Here is a 22,610-nt window from a genome sequence, read left to right as displayed (position 1 = left end):
TTTTCTTTCTCCTTTTCCTAATAAGCTGTTCTTGTTAATGTAAAAAATAACAATAATAAATTAAACTTGGCCCAAAAGAAACTCTGTTATTAATAACCTTCACCAGCAATGTTTATGTAAAACATATTTTAATTTGAATAATTATATGTTTTCTGTGCTTAAATAAGTGAACCAATTTAACACTTTACAGATAATAGATCATATGTTTTATAATATGCATATCTTTCTACCTATAATTTCACATTTTCATTTTTCCTAACATCTGTAACTTACAATACCTATGCTATAATTAATTAACCAACAATTCTTGTTTCAGAGACCTTGACTGTAAAATCAAAATTTACTAAAATGTTCAATGATTTATCAGTGAAATTAAAGAAGCTTTATTAAGGAAAAATACATATTTTTACACAGAAATTTTTAGAGATATTAATATATATCTTTGAGACGCTGAATCCTATGTTTTATTGTTAATATGTTACAGTGTGATGCCTACTATTTATTTTCTATGAAATTCAAGTAATACTTTGTTGCTGTGTAAATCCAAATCTTCTTTGAGATGATATAGGTAAGAATCATGTAAGTGATGAGATAAATTACAAACTTGGCGTTTTATATTAGTCTCCTCTGTAATTAAGCCCAGCTTAATATGCACCAATAAAATGAAAATTAAAAAAATAAAATTGTAAAATAAGTAAGCTCTCTTCAGTGAGGATGTTTCAGTGGAAGTACAGGTGCTTCAAGAATCCTGAGGCTGGGCTGACACAATAAGGAAACTAGGAGCTTGACTATCTGTACCCTGAACTGTAAAATGGAGATAGAGGTTGTGCCACTTCTAATTTATAGAGTTTCTGTGGTGACAACAGTGAGCTAGAGAAAAAATACCATATCACCATAAACAAATGGACATGAAACTGAGGGCCTCCCTGATAGCACAGGTGGTAAAACGTGGCCTGTGGAGCAATCAGCAGCCACTGCAGCACAGGTTCTATCCCAGACCAGGGAGCTGACCCACATGGTGCAGCAGTTCTCTCCTGTCACACCCACTGCTCCTCTCAGCAGTGTATTTCAGTCAGTTTGTCTGTACTGCTCCCCACTCTGTCTCTGGTGAATCTTCTCACCCACCACACCTCTGGTCTGCACCCCAGGTCTTGTATGCATATATATATATTTTTTTTTCAAAGAGAAATTGTTATGAAAATGTACAGATGTACATGTACAATGTATTTCAGAAAGACTAAATGATTAATGAATTATAGATCATCTTGAAATGGTCCATACACTTCTTTCTTTGAAATTCTGTGGAAATTATGTAAATATAAGGGCAATGACTAAAGTAATAACTCATGATTTTTCCCCCAGTTTTTAGCCCAACCTATTCCTGTTGTAATTTAGTTCATTCTCTGATCCTGCTCTGATACAAAGAGAGGAGTGGCTACCTGTGGCAGGTCATTCATGTTATTGAAAACCAGGCTGTACTATACCATACTTAGGTTCCTTCTTCAGCTGTATTTTATCCAAGGCAGTCAAATAAAATTTCAGGGTTTTGCACATTAGCATGATTTTCTAGTAATGTATTTGTCTCTGTTCCTTTCCTCTGTATCTGTTCCAAGTTTTTGATTATTATTATCATTATGTTTGGGGCACAAAATTTGGAAACACTATTCAATGAAGTGGTTATTATGACTTCTGAGTTAATATTCACTTTGAATATTTGAGGTTTAAGCTTGAAGCTACTTAAACTGGTATTCATGTATTGTTTCAAATAAATTGTGGTTATCTGCTGTAACCTATTGCTTCAATGTGAGAAAAAAGTACACAATCCTCATATTGATGTAATTACATATCATTTTTCTTAGATTACTTCACAATGTAAATGCCTTATTATTTTGCCCTCAACTTAACTTTCTTTTGGGATTGGAATGAATGATTGGTAATATTGCAAAAGACCTCACATTTATGGTTCACTTATAGTACATAAAATACAGGATGAAATAGAATCACATTTGTTTTACTGATAATAACAAAGCTTTTGATGAAAAAAAAAATAACATTGTGATTATTGGTTTTAGCAAAATCCAAACATTCTGGTGAGAAAAATTCTCAATAGAGCTTCATGGGTTTTTTGCAAAATTGTTACTACTATCTTTGAGTCCTTTAAAACTTTTTTTTTTTTTTTTTTTTTTTTTAGCTATAAGGTCAGCACATACTTGGCAGCTTGTAGATAATAGGTTAAGTCCTAGAAAATGATTTACCTCAAAGAACCATACTTCCCCATATGACTTACTTAGGCTTGCTCTCCCTTCTTTTTCATGATTCATAAGACTTACATATGACCCCCTTGTTTACCCATGTCAAGGTTAAACACAGATCATGAAAATTACACCTGAACTTAACAAGACCAGACAAAGATCCTCCAACCTCTCATTTTTGTCATATACATGATTAGCTGTGCTGTTTTTTGCTGGAACCTAGTGAGACAGAGATAAATGTCTCCAGTTTTGCTGACTAAGACATCCTGTGAATGCAAATTCATTCCCAGCTGTAAGGCATTAGAAGGTACAAAGCAATATAATCTTGCCAAGATAGTCTCATCTTCAGATCTGGGATGCTCTTCCCCTACTTCAGTAGCCTGAATACAATCAATCCCCTCATTCAGTTTTTCTCACTGAAGGAGGGAATAGTCAAAGAAGTGCATCTTATAAAAAGTAGGCATGGCACAGCTCTCTGCAAGGCATTCAAGAACAAAGACTACAGCCATTATATCTGGACTGCCAACTCATAAAACTGTTTTTATAATTTACTTATTTAATATTATAAAAAACATATTTTGAAGTAACATTATTTTACAATATTATATATGTTTTCAGATGTACATCATTATAATTTAACATCTGTATATAGTACAGTATGTTCCCCATTAAAAGGTTAACTTTATACTTCAACACACAATTTATGCCTTTCACCTGATTTGCCCACACCCTTTTACACCCTCCTTTCTGGTAACCGCTGTTTGGATTTATAATCTAAAAGCTTATTTTTATTTCATTTAGTTCACTTATGTATTTGGTTTCTTTTTATACCACATATGTGTGAAAACATAGGTGTTTCTCTTTCTGTGTCTGAATATTTCCCTGAGCAGGGTGCACTCTAGGCCTGTCCGTGTTATGGCAGAATTCAGAATTTCATTTGTTTTCTTTTGTAGCTGAATAGTTTTCCACTGTGAAAATATACCACATCTTTTTTGGCCAATCATCTATCAATAAGCAATTAGGTTGTTCCAATTTGCATGGTTGTAAATCGGGCTGCACAGAGGTGCACATGTCTTCAAATTAGGATTTTTTAAATATTTAGGTAAATTAATCAAGTAAAGTAAAAGTGAAACCTTTCAGAAGTTCAACAAATTTGGCTAACATTTTTATCTCAATTGTCTCAAGTAAAACTGTGTGTCTCTGCATTATTTATTTCATGGTGTCACTGATAAAAGTAAATAAGTTAGTGTTATCCCTATATCCATATATCAGTTAAAATGATGCAAGTCATTTAGTAAACATTATTGAAATTAGTGGCTCATTGTTAGGTCATGGTTAAGACTGAAAACAAGAACAAATGAAGGAAATGAAGAATGCTAAGTCGTAGACATGGGTATTACTTGGAATATATTTTAAATAGAATGATTGTAATAATCTTTGAAAAGTTAGATTTTGACAAAGATTTCAGAGTCTGAGGCAGTATTTCAGGTGGCTACGTAGGGAGAGAACCTACCTGTTAGAGGAAATAAAGCAAAAATCAAAAGCAAAATATGACAGATTTATTTAAAGGTGAATGAAGAAACCAGAGTGACTGGAGCAGAATTTGAAAATATAATTGATTTGCTTCTCTGAAAAGCCATTGTCTTTATTTTTACTATTAAATGCATTTGAAAAGCACAGTTCTAATCTCAAACTCACATGCATGGACCAGTTAACTAATAATGTTCAAAGTTTGAAAACAGCTATTTTCATAAAACAGAAAAAATAATTTAAAATCAGTTCCTTTTTCATTAGATCCCATTGGTTTCAAAAGTCCATATGTAATTCCCATTCTGTGAAAAGGTAATTAGTAGTTATTACAGAACATGGAGTATTTGTAAAATCAGCATAACTATTCATTGGTAACAGACCCCCAAAAAATTGAAATTAGGAAGAACAATATTCTTCACTAGATAGCTTTCATTAATAAATGCTTTTTGACTAAGAATGGAATAGATCCATATGGTCTTCTCAAAAGCTAATGTTTTTAAGAATCCACTAAATGGTGCAGAAAAATAGAATGTATTTGCTATAACTTACAAAAAAAGTGGTTTATAGAAGACTTTACCTTTCGTTAAGAACAGTTTTATTATAGAATAAAATAAATTATACCAAATTAGAAACTAACTCATTCTTAAACTAAAAATAGAAAAACTAAACATGTAGAAAGCATTTCATTTGCTCCCAAAACTCTTGTGCCATAGTTATGCAATGTATCCATATTCACAAAGTTTACCTTCTTCCTAATAATAATAAATTCCTTCTAGTTACAATAATAGCCTGTTTGATTCTGCCTTTCATCGAAGATTATTTTTATGTATACATGATGGGAAATGTTAAATAAGCAAACCGCTGCTCCTACCTGAACATTTGATGGTACTTTTGAAAGCTGTGCATGCATCTAGGTGTCCCTGACAACTCCCAGCCTTCATGTGTCTGGATGAGAAGTCACAGGACACTTGGAATCTCGAGGTTGAGGCAAGTTCAGTCAAAACATAATGGTGAAGGCCTGAGTGTAAATGTGAAAAGCAGCAGAGCATCTATATTACAAAAAGGACAATTTTTTAAACAAAGAGATTCCCTTCTCCCTCCTTTTTTGAATAAACACATACAAACTGTAAGAAAGAGCTACTTGTACTATATTAAAAAAGAAAACTAGTTAATACACACACACAAAAGCACACTTATACACTCTAGAAGAGAACTAGCAAAGGCAAGATTTTTATTTTTTAGATTGCCAAAAAGTCTCCCTAATTAAGCAAACCTGCTTATAATGCTTACATTCTAAATACATTTTTAGCTCAGCCTTACGCTATAGAGCTTAAATTTTGTTGTAGCCTATACCAGTAACTTATTACTTCTAGTGTTTCATCTTGTTAGTATACCAAACCAAAAACACATTTAACAGTGCTAAACAGAGCCAAAGGACTCTACCAGAGTGGGAACAGGTCACTGTCAGTGGGTTCTCAGCTGTGTGCAGTTATGACCACTCACGCTCAGGAAAAAGGAGTTTCGAAGATCACAAGGGGCCATCTGTCCAAAAGTCCCGAAGGCCACTCATGGAAAATGAAGTGACACTGCAACAGCCTACAGAGGCCAGCAGTCAGAAGACTGGGGACACGGGACCAGACAATGACAGATTCAGTAGTACCAGGAGCACGAGGAGGTGGTGCCAGAGAACCAGAGGCTGTGGACTTCTCTGTGAGCCACAGAATCAAGCCCAAGGGTGCTACAAGCAGGTGATATCAAAGGAAGGGACAGAGGCCAGGTGTCTGCAAGGATCTAAGGCTATCTGGAAGTAATCAAAAGGACAGGACGAGAGAGGGCTCTCCCTGGTGGCACAACGGATTAACAATCACCACATTATGAAGCTCTCTGAAGCCACTGGAGCATGAGTTCCATCCCCCACCAGGGCGCTGACCCACATGGTATGGCAGACCTCTCCTGACCAGCCCGCTGCTCCCCTCAGCACTGTATTTCAGTAGATCTACCTGTTCTGCTCCCTCCTCTGCCTCTGGTGAATCCTCTCTCAAATCACACCTCTGGCCTGAACCCCGGTTCTGTAAGCATAAATAAATAAATCTTAAAAAAAAAAAAAAAGAAAAAGGATGATAGAGGTTGACCATGGAGGTCATCTGCTCAATGCTTCTTTCTTTTAAGATATTAGGAGTAGAATACATCTCAGAAGTGATCAGATGAATACCTCTTCTTCAAAGGTCAACTGATGACTGACTGGCTCAAACACCCTTGCTCTGCCTTCTGTTCCCTTCAGGGTCCCCAGACCCTACAAGTCAGAGTGAACCATTTTCATTCCTATTATTAAATCTATACCTATTATTAAGACCTTGGTTTCTAAATATCATTTCTCAATAAAGGAAATCAAAGATTCTTGGAAAAATGAGAAATTCTAGGAGTGTGGTAAAGAAAATGCAAGATAACCCTAAAGCATTTGGCAGTAGCAAAGAGTAAGAAAGGAAGAAAATGGAGCAAAAGAATGAGACATCTTAAGGAAACTGAAACTTTTCCCTATGACCAAAACTCTGTCAATTTTGGGTCTCCTTAATAAGGACACCAAAGTGTTCATAAGGATTCTGTTCTAATGACGTAATCATCTCCCCAAGACCCACATCCTAGAACCATCACTTTGGAGATTAGCATTTAAATTTATTAATTTAGGATGAAGTTCACTTTATTATAGGTGATAAAAATGGGGAATCAAAAGAAACTATAATCAAATTCAACATATGTGTTGCTGGTAGTATCCTTTTGGGACATGTACAAGATTGGAACAAAAAAGCTTTTTTAAATATACAGTGATAATTATCATAAAAATTACCACTCCTGAGGCTGAGGTTTGTGGGCAAGCAAGAATATAAGGTGAACTTCTGGACAGATGATAAGTTCCTTCCCAACCTAGGTGTTGATCACATGGGTAGTGATTTTACAATTAATTTATTTAATTTTATGAGTTGGTATATTAGTACTAATGTTACTTTTCATAACTCTATAAAGGAAAATGCATAGATATATTTGTTTTAGGAAACCCAGATCAAACTAATATTATAAAATCAGTAATGCTCCTCCCAATTAACATTCATAAAATTAATAAATAGAAGAAATTTTGGTTAAGTAGTAGTTAACAAAGTATTTGGTAAAATGTCATTTGACTTGAAATTTGAAAATTAGGTATGGAATAATCTTCATGAATGTGGAACACATTTTTCCTTGTATTTTGTAGTACAGAGTCTTAAATTTATGTTAAACTAGTAATAGCAGCTTGGCTCTCCATCTAGTCTAAATATTCAAAATTACTGCCAACCTAAGAGACTTGATATACCCAGACTAAGATGATACACAAAAGAAGTGAGCACCAATTATAGGAACACAATAAAATCATAGGGAAGGTTGAAGGAGAAGTAACACAATATTATAAGTTTCACTTTTGCCTCACTTCCAATCGTTTATTATTCAGGCAAATCATAATCCCAGAAAGATTATACCCTCTCTGTGGCTAACTTCAATAGTCCAAGTAAAATATTTTAGTCCTTTACAGACTAGGTTTTATAGCTAAAAAGAGACGAGTCACTCAATAGATCTCTTTAAATCCCTAGATAGACTTAACTCTTTCACTTGTCCATTATGGAACTTTAATTAATTATTTTTTTATTCTATATCATACCTCCTGCCATTCTCACTTTCTCAGTTGGTTACTAGCTATAGGGTTTAAACAGAATCAAACTATGAGAAGTTATCACAAATTGTTCTAGCAATTTAGTAAAATTTTCTCATATTCTGTTTTTATACTCTAGCTGCCATTCCATAGATTTTTTCCTACTTATCCTTTTTCTCTAATAACAACCTTTCATCATAGTTTAAAATCTTCAATTATGGCTAGAAGGGGTATCAGGGTCTCCTATTACACATTCTTTTATCTTGACAGCTCATTTCACACTACTTACGGCATTTAAAACAAAGGATGAGTGGACTATACGTCCTTTTCCCCACTTCAGGAATCTGACCTCACTGTGATAGAGTCATGCTAAGTAACTGATTCTCTACCGGACATCTTCTATGTTTTAACTATGTGTCCATCTAGTCACTACAGTTTTTTTTTTTTTTTTTTAAAGATTTTATTTATTTGTGCATACAGAACTGGGGTACAGGCCAGAGGCTCAGGGGCGGTGAGAGGCTTCACCAGAGACAGAGTGGGGAACAGAACAGGCAGATCAACGAAGTACACTGCTGAGGGGAGCAGCGGGCGGGTCAGGAGAGGTCTGCCACGCCATGTGGTCACCTCCGGGGCAGGCAGGAATCGAACTTATGCGGAAGCGGCTTTAGATTCTCAGTGCTGTGCTTTAACCCGCTGCGCCACCAGGGAGGGCCCGTCACTACAGTTTTACTTAAAAAAAAAAAAAAAAAAACCTTTCAATACTAGATTTTTTCATGTTTCACTTGCCTTCTATAGTACAATCTTCAAGTGTATGAGGAATTTATTTTTTCAAAAAGATTTCTTAAGTCCATAGTTCCAAAATCCTAACCATGTCTACAGACATCCTGAGACCACTTTAGTATCTCTCAGTATTCCTCAATGCCTTGGGTGATAAGAGTTGTAGACATGGGTCACGTTAGTTTGATTTTAAACAAGGGCCAAAAGACCAATGATATAGATGTCCTATTGCTTAATTCAAGTCATAAGTCTGGTTGAGAACAGCTAGACATAGCTCAGTGGAAATCACATCCATAGATATGTGATTGGTGTTGAGAAGTGTCAGGTTTTTCTGAGAATGTGGGAGAGCCTTACTTATAGTCATTTAAGTAAGTATTTGCTACTAAAAGTAAAATATTGTCTTAAAAATCCTTCTAACATTTGTTTTTTTTTTAATACTGAAAAAAAAATTTTATTTAATCATAATATTTGAACGTATTACTCTCTAGGCTATTTGTTAAGTATTTTTGTATCAATTAATGAAAATTGTAACACAAATAGGAGTAATGGTGAGATATAAGACACGAAACTGCATGAGAAAATACTCTTGTTTTCAGTTACATGAAATTCAATTTTGAATTTGAAACAAAATTCTGTACTAAAGAATTAAGGACTCAGTTTTCATCTGTATTTAGATTTTGTCTTCTCATTCAAAATAAATTTTTGTCTGATATTTTGAAGGAAATAGTTCAACAATCTTACAATATGTTGTAGTCTGTGGCTTCTGTGGGAAATTAATGTAATTGGAAACTATGTTGAAATGAAATTACCAATGAATGGCACCACAGATGCTATTATTGACTTGGAAAATTACTGTCTGCATAAAAATTAAAATCCGTGTTTCAAACCATTATAATTTCCTTGCCTCAAGTTAATTTCTTCTATACCACCTTTCCCTCTGATGACAGCCACAAGCATTTTGATTAACCACAACATATTACTGCTCAGATCCACATATAGTACAAGACATATTCCTCCAGGAAAATCCCTAAAGATAGTTCTGCGCCATTCAGGCTAAAATATTTTTCTCAGGGTGATAAACAGATAAGGCAGTTCAACCCCACTGGCACTCTGGTACTCATAAATAAGATTCTTCAGTGTAAATATCTGTAGCCGTATTTACCCTATTTAGCACTCATCCTATTTGAATGTTCAGTAAATATTGCAAGGAGAAGACATTTGTAAAATAGTGATTTTGTAGGGGAATCAAAGAATAATTATACCTAAGTAGGTATTTTGAAATTGTATGTGCTGAAAAATCAAATTTCGTAACTGTTAGTCAAAATCTAGATAGTCTCTGGGATCTTACAAATTCATGAAGGAACATGCCATGTTGTCAGTTTTCTTTAATTCATCCCTGGACAGTTACTTGTTTCAACTTTAACTGCAAAATCCACATTTTTCAAACTAAAGAACCTATAAATTAAAAATTAAGCATCTAAGCAGTCAACTCCTGATAGAAGAGCTGAGATTCCAGATCTGGTCTACCTAAGTCCAAGATCTGTAAATTTTTCAATTATTGGTTCTTGCTCTATATACTATTCATATAAATATCTTATAGGCATGTAATATTTATTTCTCAAATCTATAAAAACTACTTATTTGGGATTCTGGAGCAACTAGTGAAGCAGTAAAATGATACAGATACAGAAATCATCTGTAAGGAAGTCATTGTAATTGTTGAGTTAGAAGCAATGGATTTCTAGAATGATGCTATTAATATGGCCAAAGAAGATACAATTTAAGTGATGTCATTTTAAGGAATATATAATCTTACTATCACTTACTACCACCTACACATCTCTCATCTATAAAATGAGAATAGTAGTTTTGTCAAGAGGATGAAATTATAAAGCACATAGAATAGTGAAAATAAACTTTCATCTATGTGTCTAAGTACCAAATAAATATATAAATAAAAGCCTTTATGTATTTATTATATATATATAAGGCTAAGATATACATATATGTCTTTATGTATAAGGCTTGCAAATGTGTATGTGTGTATAAATGTCTACCTTAAAAACATAATTTTTGGAAAAGCAATAACTGTATCACATAGGGTTAGTCTTTTGGAGTAAAGCATTCATTGAACTAAACAGCATGCTCTATATCAGTTTAGTTATAGACAAAAGATCAGAGACATAGTTGAGTGATTTATATATTCATCCAGCCAGTCTATATGTTTTGTTAGAATGCAGGCTTCCAATACCCAGCATTGTGCTGTCCATGATAAGTTTCTATTGAATGAATAAATGGAGGAAAACATTATAATGGGAGCGGGTAAAACTATGACAGTGCAACCCAATGTGAAAGGGTTGCCTAATTGTGGGTCCTCACCCGTGAGCTTAATATTCAACTTCAGGCACACTCAAAGAGGTTAGTAATGGGTTTATTTACAAAAATAAGAAAAGAAAAGAAAAAGGGAGGGGGGTGAAGAACTCAAGGAAAGAGAGAGATAAGTTGATTAATGGGTCCTACCAGTTCTGCTGACCTGGAAGCACAATAGCTGAAAGCCAGTGAAGAGCCAAGAAACAAGCTGTGATCCATGAGGCCAAAAGCCCCCCAAAGCCTTCATGTTTGGTTTTATATCCAAACCTACCTGATTACCCCCCTTACCCCCCACGTTCAGGTCCCAGTTTGCTTGTCTTTTTTTTTTTTTTTTTTGTCTTTTTGCTGGGATTTGTAGTTCTGGTGTCTGGGGTGGGGGTAAAGTCCATGAAACCTGTATCTGTGCAGTTCATTTAGGACATCCATTCCCCCTTACAAGAGGAAGATATAATTCCTCAGAGAAGGCTCCTGGAAGAAAAGGTAATAAGAGGAGACTGAAAGAGGAGTATTAGTCAGGAAGTAAAGACATGTTTGAGGTTCTGAATCCAACAATAAAATATCCTCCAGAGATACCATTATTAGAGGTCAGAGGTGGCAAGGATGGGCACAGAGAAGTACCAAGAACACTCGGTAATAAGAGATCTGTCAACATCGGAATAGGCTGGACATGAGGAAGAAGGTAGTTCGATCTATTTTTTTGCTTATTCAGAAGGTACTTCCATTTATTAATACTTACTGTGTAATTCTCACTATTCTATATCCTTTATAAATTTGTCTTCTTGAAAAAACCACAATTCCCATTTTACAGAGTAGAAACTGAGACACAAAGGAGTTAAATAGGTCACTCAAGGCTATGAGTGCTAGAACTAGAACCCAAATCCAGGCAGCTCATCTGCAAGGCCTGTTCTCTTAGTCCCATCAACCTGCAGATTCTCGTTAATGATAAAGAGATAATCAGACTTGATCTCTCAAGGTAGGAAAGGCCTGGGTCCCTCCAGACTGCTAGTGACTATATTTGTTAAAATTAAATTTGTTAAGGAAACATGAAGATTTTTGTTCTACAGTTCAGGGCACCTTTCCTGGTCATTTTCATGTAACTTCTACGAACAAGAAACTACATTCCTAGTGATTCCTTTTTCTTTTAATCCTTCACACAGTATTTTAGCTTTCCTAAGTAAATTGAAATTTCCTATAGGGTTTGTTTGTTTTGAGTTTTTATATTCTCTAACTTTAAGTAATTGCCCTGCTTAATGGCTAACTTTATATGCCTATTGTGTAGAGCTTTTCTTCCTAGATATTATTTCAGTGTAGGTGTTTATGGCCAGGATTTACATTTGAGTTGGTGGAGTTGAAAAAAGTAGATTGTTCTCCCAAATGTAGGTGAGCTTCTTTTGATTAATTTAGGGCTGAATAGAAGGTTTCACTACCCTTGAGCTGGAGAAAGATCTCCAGCAGACTCTCTCCTGATTTCGTCCACCACATCTACCCCTCCTTAATTCTTCAGGACATCCTTCATTGAACTTGTACTTGTGTGCTCTACCTGCCAGTCAGCCCTGTAGATTTTAGATTTTCAGTGACCATAATCATAAGAGCCAATTCCTTAAAAGAAATCTATACACACACGCACACACACACACACACACCACAAACTAGTTTCTGTTTCTCTGAAAAGCCCTGACTAATACACCCTAATTTCTCAACTTTGACTCCATTATTTTCAAAATATTCCTCATGTTTTTTGGTAATGTTGAAGCCTCTCCTGCCCGAGGAAAGCAATCAAGGAAAAAAGGGCCAAATGCTCTTTTCTGCCAACTTGGATGGGGACATTATAAAACTGACAAAATAAAAGACATATTATCCTGGAGCAGCAGTGAAAAGGATGCATATATTGGTTTCATCCTTCCTATTGTTTTCAAAACAAGCTAGCAAGATTCTAAGTGACATTTTTTTTTTTAATGCTAAGAAATTTGTCCAGTACTATTTTCAAATTTTTTAGTTGTTTTTTTGGAAGGAGCATTGGCATGAAAAAAGTATAAGGAAAGATGAGCATCAGAGACTCTCTTATTCTGGGGCAAACAAGAGTCACGATATTAATACCTACACATTTAATCTTCAATAAATTGTAGGGCAGATCACTTCTTGCTGTCATCATTGGGAAAATATAGATAGCACAGTACATGTAAATTGTATGTATAATTTCTTACACTGCAATTAACTATGATTCTATTATTAAAGCAAAAGTTGAATTTAAAAATGCTAAGTGAGTGATAATTTGTATTCCTACCTATTTCCATGGTCCCACATTTTAAAAACTATATGGCAATTCTTTATTCTGTCCCTGTAGGGATTGCATTTGTTTTTAATAAACAGTTTTAATTTTTTTTAATTATCTGATGGTGTGATGATAGTTTTCTAACATTTTATAGCTCTTCCTTGAAGTTAAGTCCAATATCAGGAAAGTATAAAATTTTATAATTGAGTGGTGTGTGTTCTGGAAATTTTATAGGTAAAGAGTTATCTTCCTATTGAGGTTAGACAGTCTTTGTATATTCTAGAGAGCAGACCTTAGTCAGAAATATGTTTTTCAATTATTTTTTCTCATGTGTAGCTTATCTTTTCATACTTTAAGCAAGAATTTACCAAAATAAAATTTTTAATTTGCTTCAAATTCTAATTTATTAATCTTTCCTTCATTGAGTTTCCTTTTGGTTTCATGCTTAAGAGCTCTTTGTCCATTCCAATTGATACTGAATGCTGGCTCAGTTTCCTTCAGCCAATAAAAGGAAACAGGGTTTGAGGAAAAGAAAAGTGGTTTAATTTGTACACAAATGAGAACAACAGACACGTGTCTGCAAGACCATATTCCTCCTCTTTGGCAGGGTGCAGGGTTATTTATATGAAGAGGAGAAAATAAAGGGGGAGCTAGACAAGGGTCTGCAAAGGGGATAGGGACAGGGTAGCACAGAGACGGACAGGTGGACACTGTAAGACTCAGGCACTAGCTAAACATAGGCAGACAGAAGGGACAGTTGCCCCAAACAGAAGCAGATATTCAGAGCAATCACTAATGACTTGTTTGTCCGGGCAGGAAAATGAGTTCCAATTCCTTGTCATAATTTTCCACCCTGCCATTTCACCTCCCTACCTAGGCCTATAAAAACCCCTTGGGGCCCTCCCTGGTGGCGCAGCGGGTTAAAGCACAGCACTGAGAATCTAAAGCCGCATGAGTTCGATCCCCGCCTGCCCCGGAGGTGACCACATGGCGTGGCAGACCTCTCCTGGCCCGCCCGCTGCTCCCCTCAGCAGTGTACTTCGTTGATCTGCCTGTTCTGTTCCCCACTCTGTCTCTGGTGAAGCCTCTCGCCGCCCCTGAGCCTCTGGCCTGTACCCCAGTTCTGTATGCACAAATAAATAAATCTTTAAAAAAAAAAAAAAAAAAAAAAACCCTTGGACCCTTCCCTCACTTCAACTCTCTCTGTGGCCAATGAACCTCACCTGGGAGTGCAGAAATAAACCTACTTTTGGTTTTACTGGCCTCACTATCTCTTTGTGTCCTCCTTACTGTGCTGAACCTTTCAAACACCAGTTCGCTTTTTTCAACAACTTCTCTTTAACTCTCTTTTCATTGGAATGCAAGAAGACAAACCTGGGAACAAGGGGGGATTAAAAGAGGTGGGGGAAAGACAAATTTGTTAATGTTTTGTTTTTCTGAGAGACTGGTCATGTAACAGGGTGGTCCCCAAGAAAGGGAAGGGTCCAGGTTCCCTGCCCCACCCAAAGAAGGGTGGGGAAGAGAGGAGAAGACAGACAGAGGAGGAAGCAGGATGGAGAGTGAGAGGGAAATCTTAGGGAGGCATGTGAGCAGAGAGTCACGTGAAGAAGTGACTTATTTTTGGCCCTGAATTGGTTGACACAGATGTGGATGAGAGACGGCGGAGGTTCACTATGGCAGCGTTTATGTTGATTTTGTTTTTCCTCTTTACCCAATCTTGTCTGGGCTTTTCTATGGGTTCCCACCAGAAGATGCTTTAGATTTGTGTCAGCTTTCAAGTTGTGCGTTGGACCAATCCCTTTGGGTAGACTTTTACCCATAGGAGATGCGTAACTTCAGGTGTTTGATTTAGAAACTATATTCTTTGTCTTTTCTGTATTGCACACTAATTGTATAAAAGTTTCTTTCTCTTAAAGAACTTACGTGTTTTGTCTTGATGTGATGGATGGAAGAACCTATTTAGAGCAGACAGATTTGGGGGTTCATGGGTATCCTTCTTTCTGCTCCGTAACAGTCATAAAGAAGACAAACCTGTCAAACAAGAAGGATTGCAAGAAATGCGGGAAAGACAAACCTGTTGATGCTTAGCTTACAACCAGTCACTTGTAACTGCATCACTATATTCAAGATTTTCTCCTATGTCAATTCCTAAAAATTTTTATGGTTGTGTGATTTACATTTAGGTCTATAATCCATTATGAGTTGGGTTGTGACATTACACCCATTACCAGACCTTTGTTAGCATGCATGAAGTGGGAGCTGTATTTTTCTTTCTGTTGTTGTTTGTAAGTTTCCTGAACCACTGACTAAAGCTGGAAGACCTTTTGGGAGAATTACTTTTTTCTCTGCTTATTGCCATTTCTGGATTCTTGGCTTCTTTAGCTCCATGCCTGGAAATGTGAAGTCAAAAGAAAATCCCCAGGAATTAAATACCATGTCATTCATAAAATCCCAAAGTCTCTAGACTACTCATTCTCTTCACCTTTAGATACTTCCTCTGCTTGTTTAATATACAATGACCATAAGTTTCAGTTGTATGAAATGTAAGAACATAGAAAATTGTGTCCACCTCTTCCCAGAAGTAGAAGTCCTCTAAATTGAATTTGCATCTGTTCCTTCACCTATAATAGCATATAGAAATACAATTTTAGCTGAGAGTTTGTTGTGAGGTTTGAATTTTTATATATAGATATATAGCTATAGATATATTCATATAAAGAACTATAAAAATGTGTGATGTATTAAAAAAAAAAACCCTTAATATAAGGTTTTATAATTACTAGGTTTTGCTTATGCATACCACCCAGGTAACTAAATGGGATTACATATTCCAGATCTGCATATCATTTAATTCATAACACATATACACACTATTCAAAATAAACTATAAAAGATTTAAGATGAAAGGATGAATGCTGTCCTGGAAATCATTGACACATGTTCTTTTTTCAATCTGTAAGTTCAACAAGTAAAGTAAGAAATTGAAATTGAATTTTTCTAGGTCTATTACATAGGAAGTCATAATACATGTATATGTTATCTGATGACTGAATAGATGTTTCAGAATCTTGTCTGGACTCAGTGCAAATTTAAAAAAAAAGTACAGTATAAAGGAGCAACTTTAATTCAATCTCTCTTCCTTTTTCTCCTTTTCCCCCTTTATTTCTCTTTCTTTTGTTTTCTTCCCTTACTTTCCTTAACAAATAAGCCCTGAAGGCTTCAGAAGGGTCACCCATTCTATGCATATGAGTTTAGGAGAGTTTTTGGAGCCTAGACAGGTTTTTTCAAGCCAGCTTCAAATGATGAAGTGGGATGGCTTAGCACAAGAATCAGAGAGGAGAGATGAGGACAGTGTCTCCTGGAGATACATTGATGGAGGTTAAGGACAGAAAAACTGGAAAGGAGGTACCACAAGATCAGAAACCTGGCTAACACAATGTCAAGAGCTAGAGGTGGGCATAGAGGGGATTAACATAGCTATTAACCCAGCTGTAGGAACTAAGATCTTTAGACACCAAGACCTAGATCACAAAGCAGCAGATCCAAGCTGGTATCAGACTACTGTAGGGAGTGTCAGGAGCACAGACCTGCAGGTGAGGATGTAGAAATCTGGCTCCTTTCCAGTTCTGCAAAGTTAATCAAAGTCAACAACAAACAAACCACTCAGTGAAGGAGTGAGCCCCTCCCAAAGAGAAGACAACATCAAAGCAGTCTCTGCACTGGCACAGACAGCGGTCCTTCTGCCAGACTGTGACTACAGTGATTCTTACCACCCACTCTAACCCTCTGTGGTGCAGCAGACTGCTGCCTCCCCCTGAGGTAACCTGTACCATTCCTGGACTTCTCCTCACTGACCTCCCTCAGCAAAGGAAGCTCTCCTCAAGGCTGCCTGCCTGTGACCATGCAGATCTCGTTCTTAGCAAACCTGTCCTTTTGAAGGCAGCCCTTTCTGCCCATTTGTGTCTATTCAAGTGTGCTTTATTCTTCTCTCCCTTGTATAATAAGAAGGAGACATTTTGGATATAGCTAATGTCTATCTTTCATGAAGAAACTCACCTGGGAACTTGCCAGTGCTAGTGAAGGGAGCTCTGGTGAAACCTTTCCATAGTGAACCCAAGGACCCTACTCTGAACCAAACAACTCCAAAAAGTACATCACCATGATTTATAGCTATTTATAACATTCAAAACACCAAAAGATATATTTATACATATTTGGTCTTTTTCCACAGTTCTTGGCAGAAGCTTCCCAAAGCCTTGAAATTTACTAAGTGTTGAGAGTGATAAAAATGTCTTTTGTTATGTTAATGAAAAATAACATTGAGGGAGAAAAAACAAAGCATGAAACTCGGTTGCCAGAAAGCCAATCTAATAGATGGTGGTACTTTCATTTCAGTCTTAAGATTTCCTTGGAGAGATTAAGAGTTTGATTTCAGTTGTCAATGTCCAGTTGTTTCAGGGCAACCCGATATGAAATGGGGTGGCCTGATTATGGGCCCTCACCCATGCACCTAACAGGGGCTTATAATAAGACTTAACTGTGGGCACACACAAAAAGTTTATGAGTGCCACATGGTGCTGTTACAGGACAGGGAGAGAGGGGCACCACTGTACCCCCAAACCTGCCTGCTCTAAATAGGTTCTGCCATCTGCCACATCAACACAAGACATAAGAGCTTTAATGGAAAGGAACTTTAATACAGTGAGCATACAATACAGAAGACAATGAATATAGTTTCTAAATCAAACACCTGAAATTACACATCCCCTCGTGGGCAAAAGTCCATCCAAAAGGGACTGGCCCTGAGCAAGGCCTGGGAGCCTGTCACAAAACTAAAGTACCTTCTGGCCGGGACCCATAGAAAAGGGTCAGACAGCGTCAGACACATCTGGGAGGAAAAGAGCAAAATCAAAATTAATATAAACACTGCCAAAATGACCTTCCCCATGGGTGTCTCACCCACATCTGTTTCAGTCAGTCCAGGGTCAAGAAGCAAACCATTTCTTCACATGTCTCTCTCCTCCATGTGGCTTCCTCAGGTCTCCTTCTTCCTCAGATTCCTTCTCTTCTCTTCTTTTCTCAGCTCCACCCTACTTCTGGGTAGGGCAGGGAACCTAGAACTTTCCCTTTTCCTGGGGGCCACCCTGCTACAGTGCTATAAACCAAAGAGAAAATACATAATGTATTTCTACATATATGTAGCAAGGCAGAGCTAAGAATTTGGTCCTCATCAAAAAAGAGCCAACTTATTTGTTCTTCAAAAATGTATTCCAACATTTAGATATATTGCAAGAAATATAGTAAAATTAAAAGATCTGAAAGATACCAATAGAGTTTAATTTTAAAAATGTATCTGGCTTCTTTGACTAATTCAGTTAGCAACTTATTCAAACAGAAATGGAAAGTAATTTCTAAAAAATGACAAAAATAGCAGGTGGACATCCCAATATTAGATTGTTACTGAAGACTTCTCTCTCCAAAAATAACACTAACACATCAAATTACATATGTATACATGTGTGTATAGATGTTTTACACATAGCATGTAATTACATATAATCTTTGCTTAGTACCTTTAAAGTCTTTAACTAAAAAAAAGTGTAATTGAAGTCAATTCAAAAAGTCAGGACTCTTTCTAGCTAAGTATTATGGGTTGAATTATGTCCCTCAACATTTCTATGTTGAATTAGTAATTCCCAGTGCCTTACAATTTAAACTTACTCAGAAATATGATCACTGAAGATGTATCTAGTTCAGCTAATATTGAAGTCAACAGAGTTGGCCTCAATCCACTATGATTAGTGTCCCTATGTATAGGGCAGATTTGGACACAGAAAAACACATGCATAATAGAAAGATGATGTGAAGAGACATGGAAAGCAGATGGCCAGTCCCAAGTCTGGAGAATGGCCTGAAATAGCTCCTTCTCACACAGTCCTCAGAAGCAACTTAATCTGTCTATATTTTTACCTTGGATCTTGAGTCTCCAGAAATGTGAAACAATAATTTCTGCTGTTAAGCCACTCAATTTGTGGTACTGTGTAACAGCAGGGATAGCAAACCAATATAGTGAGCAGAGAGTAGCGGATGCCTGCACTTACTTTTATATCTGGAGGAATGTCTGATCTGACAAAAAATTCTAGAAGAACACCACAGGGATTACAACCAAGTTGAAAAAATGAAAAGATGTAAATATATATATATATATATATATATATATATATATATATGAAGAGATGTAAATGAAGATGTAAATGAAGAGATGTAAATATATATATATATATAAATTTAAAAAAATTAAGTGATGTGATTGCTACAATTGGGTATATAAAAATGTGCATTACCTAAATGAAAATATTGTTAATATAATTTGCAAAATTTATATTTATATTTATATTTACATTGCTACATTTAAATTTATATTTAAATAGAACCACATATGAAAATGTGTAATAATTTATCTATTTAATGTTATAATACAAACACATATATTTAATCTGTTGATAAAATAAATTAATGTTTTCTATTTTGAGAAAGAAATTAATATATTTAGTCATATGCTAACATGGCTAATCATTTTGGTAAAATAAATCCATATAAAAAAAAAGAAATGGAATTGCTATAAGGACTTTGGCAAGATGTAAAGGAAATAACCAAACCTTTTACATCTTGTAGACTTGTGTGATGGCATAGAATTTAAGAGTCCCTATTGCAAAGATAATCTCCCTAATCTGAGAACCAGCCCTTGCTACATAAAAGTAAACAAGGGTTAGCTGGAATGGAAAAGCTTAATATACTAATGTGTAGTTCAGAGGAACTTGCAGAAAGGAGGGTACTGATAGTACTTTTCCAAAATTTGAAACAAGCAGTGCTTTGAATAGCCTGCAGTGCTAACTCTTACATTTATTAGCACATAATCTAACATAGTAAATTTGGAATGATTGCATTGTGTAGACCACCATCATAGACTATGGGAAATAAGAATAAATTTATACATTTTATTTTTTCAATTTTATTAAGATTGCATTTAAACATTAAATTTTCAGATGTTTTCCAGATTCAAGCAGGGAACACAAGAATAATTGGGAATTTTTAATCTTTCAGAAGAAATCTTCTGTGTATTTTTGGTTCTAAACTACTAAATTACTCAGGCTCTGTTTTTCACCTAGGTGCAACTACAACTAAATGAAAACTTGAGACTATAGTTTTTTTAATTAAAACAATTCATTTCTGTTCTGGCATTTTCTATTATTTTCTTTAGTTGCTCCCTTTTGAATCTATCAAAATTGTACAGCCTATAAAAGATTTAATATATCATGCTTAAATTGGGTTTATCTAAGGTCTACAAGGTATGTTAATATCAGAAATTCTACAAATTAAAGTTTGTATTATGAGTTTAGGAAAAATTTAATTAAATCTAGGAAGAAAAAGCAATTATGTTGTTTAGATTGGTGAAGATTAGATATAAATAATACCAAGTATATGTCAATTATTTTAGGTCATAGGAAGTTTCATCCATGGCTGGTGGAACTAAAAATTAACACAATCCCCTTAGAAAATAAACTAGCATCAACAAAAACAAATACTAACATTTTCTCTTCCCATAAAATCCAACTTTAAGTATATATTCAGAAAAAAAAAAAAAGATTAACATTTGCCAAAAAAAAAAGATGCAAAAATATATAGGACAATGGTATAAATGTTCAAGAATGTTCACTATGTAACACAGCTAAATCTTGGAAATGTCCATTAACCACATGATATTTTAATCTGTAGTATTTCTGCAATTGAATATGATGCAACAATAAAAATGTGCAAATTAATGTGTATACCAACATGAATAAATCTCACAAATCTAATATGAAGGGAAAAGAAAATTATACCATGATATCATTAATAAAACATGCACAGGTAACTTACATATTGCTTACTTAGAGATGTATGTAAGAACAAAGAGATATTCTTACAAAGAAAAAGTTATGAAACCATGAACACGTATACAATTGACCCTTGAACAAACTGGAGGTTGAACTAGAGTGAAAATCACGCAGTTGAAAATCCACTCAAAACTTTTGACTTCTAATAGGTGGTGTTGGTCAGAAGACTTACTGATAACATAAACATTAGATTATTACATATTTTCAATCTTATATTCAATATATACAATATTATTTCATTAATATAGAAAGTATTGTTACAAAGAAATTCAGAAGGAAGAGAAAATGCTTTTTTTTACTGTACTGTACTATGCTGATAAAAATTTATATCATCAGGGCCCTCCCTGGTGGCGCAGCGGGTTAAAGCACAACACTGAGAATCTAAAGCCGCTTCCACATGAGTTCGATTCCCGCCTGCCCCGGAGGTGACCACATGGCGTGGCAGACCTCTCCTGACCCGCCCGCTGCTCCCCTCAGCAGTGTACTTCGTTGATCTGCCTGTCCTGCTCCCCGCTCTGTCTCTGGTGAGGCCTCTCACCGCCCCTGAGCCTCTGGCCTGTACCCCAGTTCTGTATGCACAAATAAATCTTAAAAAAAAAAAAAAATTATATCATCAATTAATAAGAAAATTGGTGTATTATGTGAACACATGCATATAAAACCATTGTTGTTCAAGAGTCAACTGTATATTTAGTGAAAAATAGGAAAAAATTAGTTTGGGAAGGTGCCTACAAATAAATTCACTTTTAGCCCAGTTTGAGATTGCAAGATTTACCATCAAAAATATTTCACAATATAAAAACTCTCCTTAGAAATGCACCCAAATTCTCTCAGACTGACCTAATTCTTTTACCTGGGGGCATCTCTACTATCTCTAACCTGAGGGTTTTTTTTTTTTTTTCCCAAGAATTTTTTAATCTCCTTATGTTTGAACGCTATAATTTTTGCTATTGACCTAGTTTCAACTGACCTCTCCATGACTGTGTTTTTAATGTGCACTCAAATTAATTTTTGGCATCACCTCAACACTCTTCCCAGAAGTTAACCTTCCCCTGTATGTTAAATTTTTCTATTGTTAACTTGGTGTTTCCAAAAATTGTTTTCTGTAACTGTTCTTCCTCTCAAGAGTAAGCATAGAGGTAGAAAAAATTAAATTTACATGAAATTGCAAATACAAAAAATGAAGTGGCAATCATTATGCTCTGAGAGTGATTGTTGTTTAGAGATGATGAAGCAGATGCAGAGCTAACAGTGAGCTCCAATTTGTCTTCAATATCCCCCACTTCTCATCTAATTCTTCCAAGTGGCACCGTGTGTACAACAAGTTCACCACCATACACTTTGCTTCAGTCTTACAGAGGCGCTAGTCATGAAAAGTCAACACTTTTCTGAGGTTCCAGCCCCCCTCTTTAATTCTGATCAAGCCTGTGGAGATAGTCCTTTCTGGATTCCAGGCTTCCCTGCAAGTCCCAACACTTTTTCCTGTGCCAAATAGATAAGTACTTCTTCCCCTCTTTGTTTAATTCCTCTTTCAAAGATTCCTCATTTTCAATTCCTACAATAAATTTCAAACTTCAATTCCTATAATAAATTTTCTCTCCCCAAATCATCACATTGATTGTGTTTTTCTAATTGAGCTGCAGCATCCCTAAACATAAATAAACCCTCCCCTCCACTACACCATTATAATAAGGTATTTCAGTCTCCTATTGGATCAAGATATGTAAATATTTTCATGAACCAAACATGTAGTGAATACTATCTATCATCACAATGTTACAGAGCAGTAAGAC

The sequence above is a fragment of the Condylura cristata genome, unplaced genomic scaffold (genome assembly GCF_000260355.1).
Source record: "Condylura cristata isolate star-nosed mole 26May11 unplaced genomic scaffold, ConCri1.0 scaffold00004, whole genome shotgun sequence".
Classification (NCBI taxonomy): Eukaryota; Metazoa; Chordata; class Mammalia; order Eulipotyphla; family Talpidae; genus Condylura; species Condylura cristata.
The sequence above is the reverse complement of the archived record's forward strand: the minus strand, read 5'-3'. Positions refer to the sequence as shown.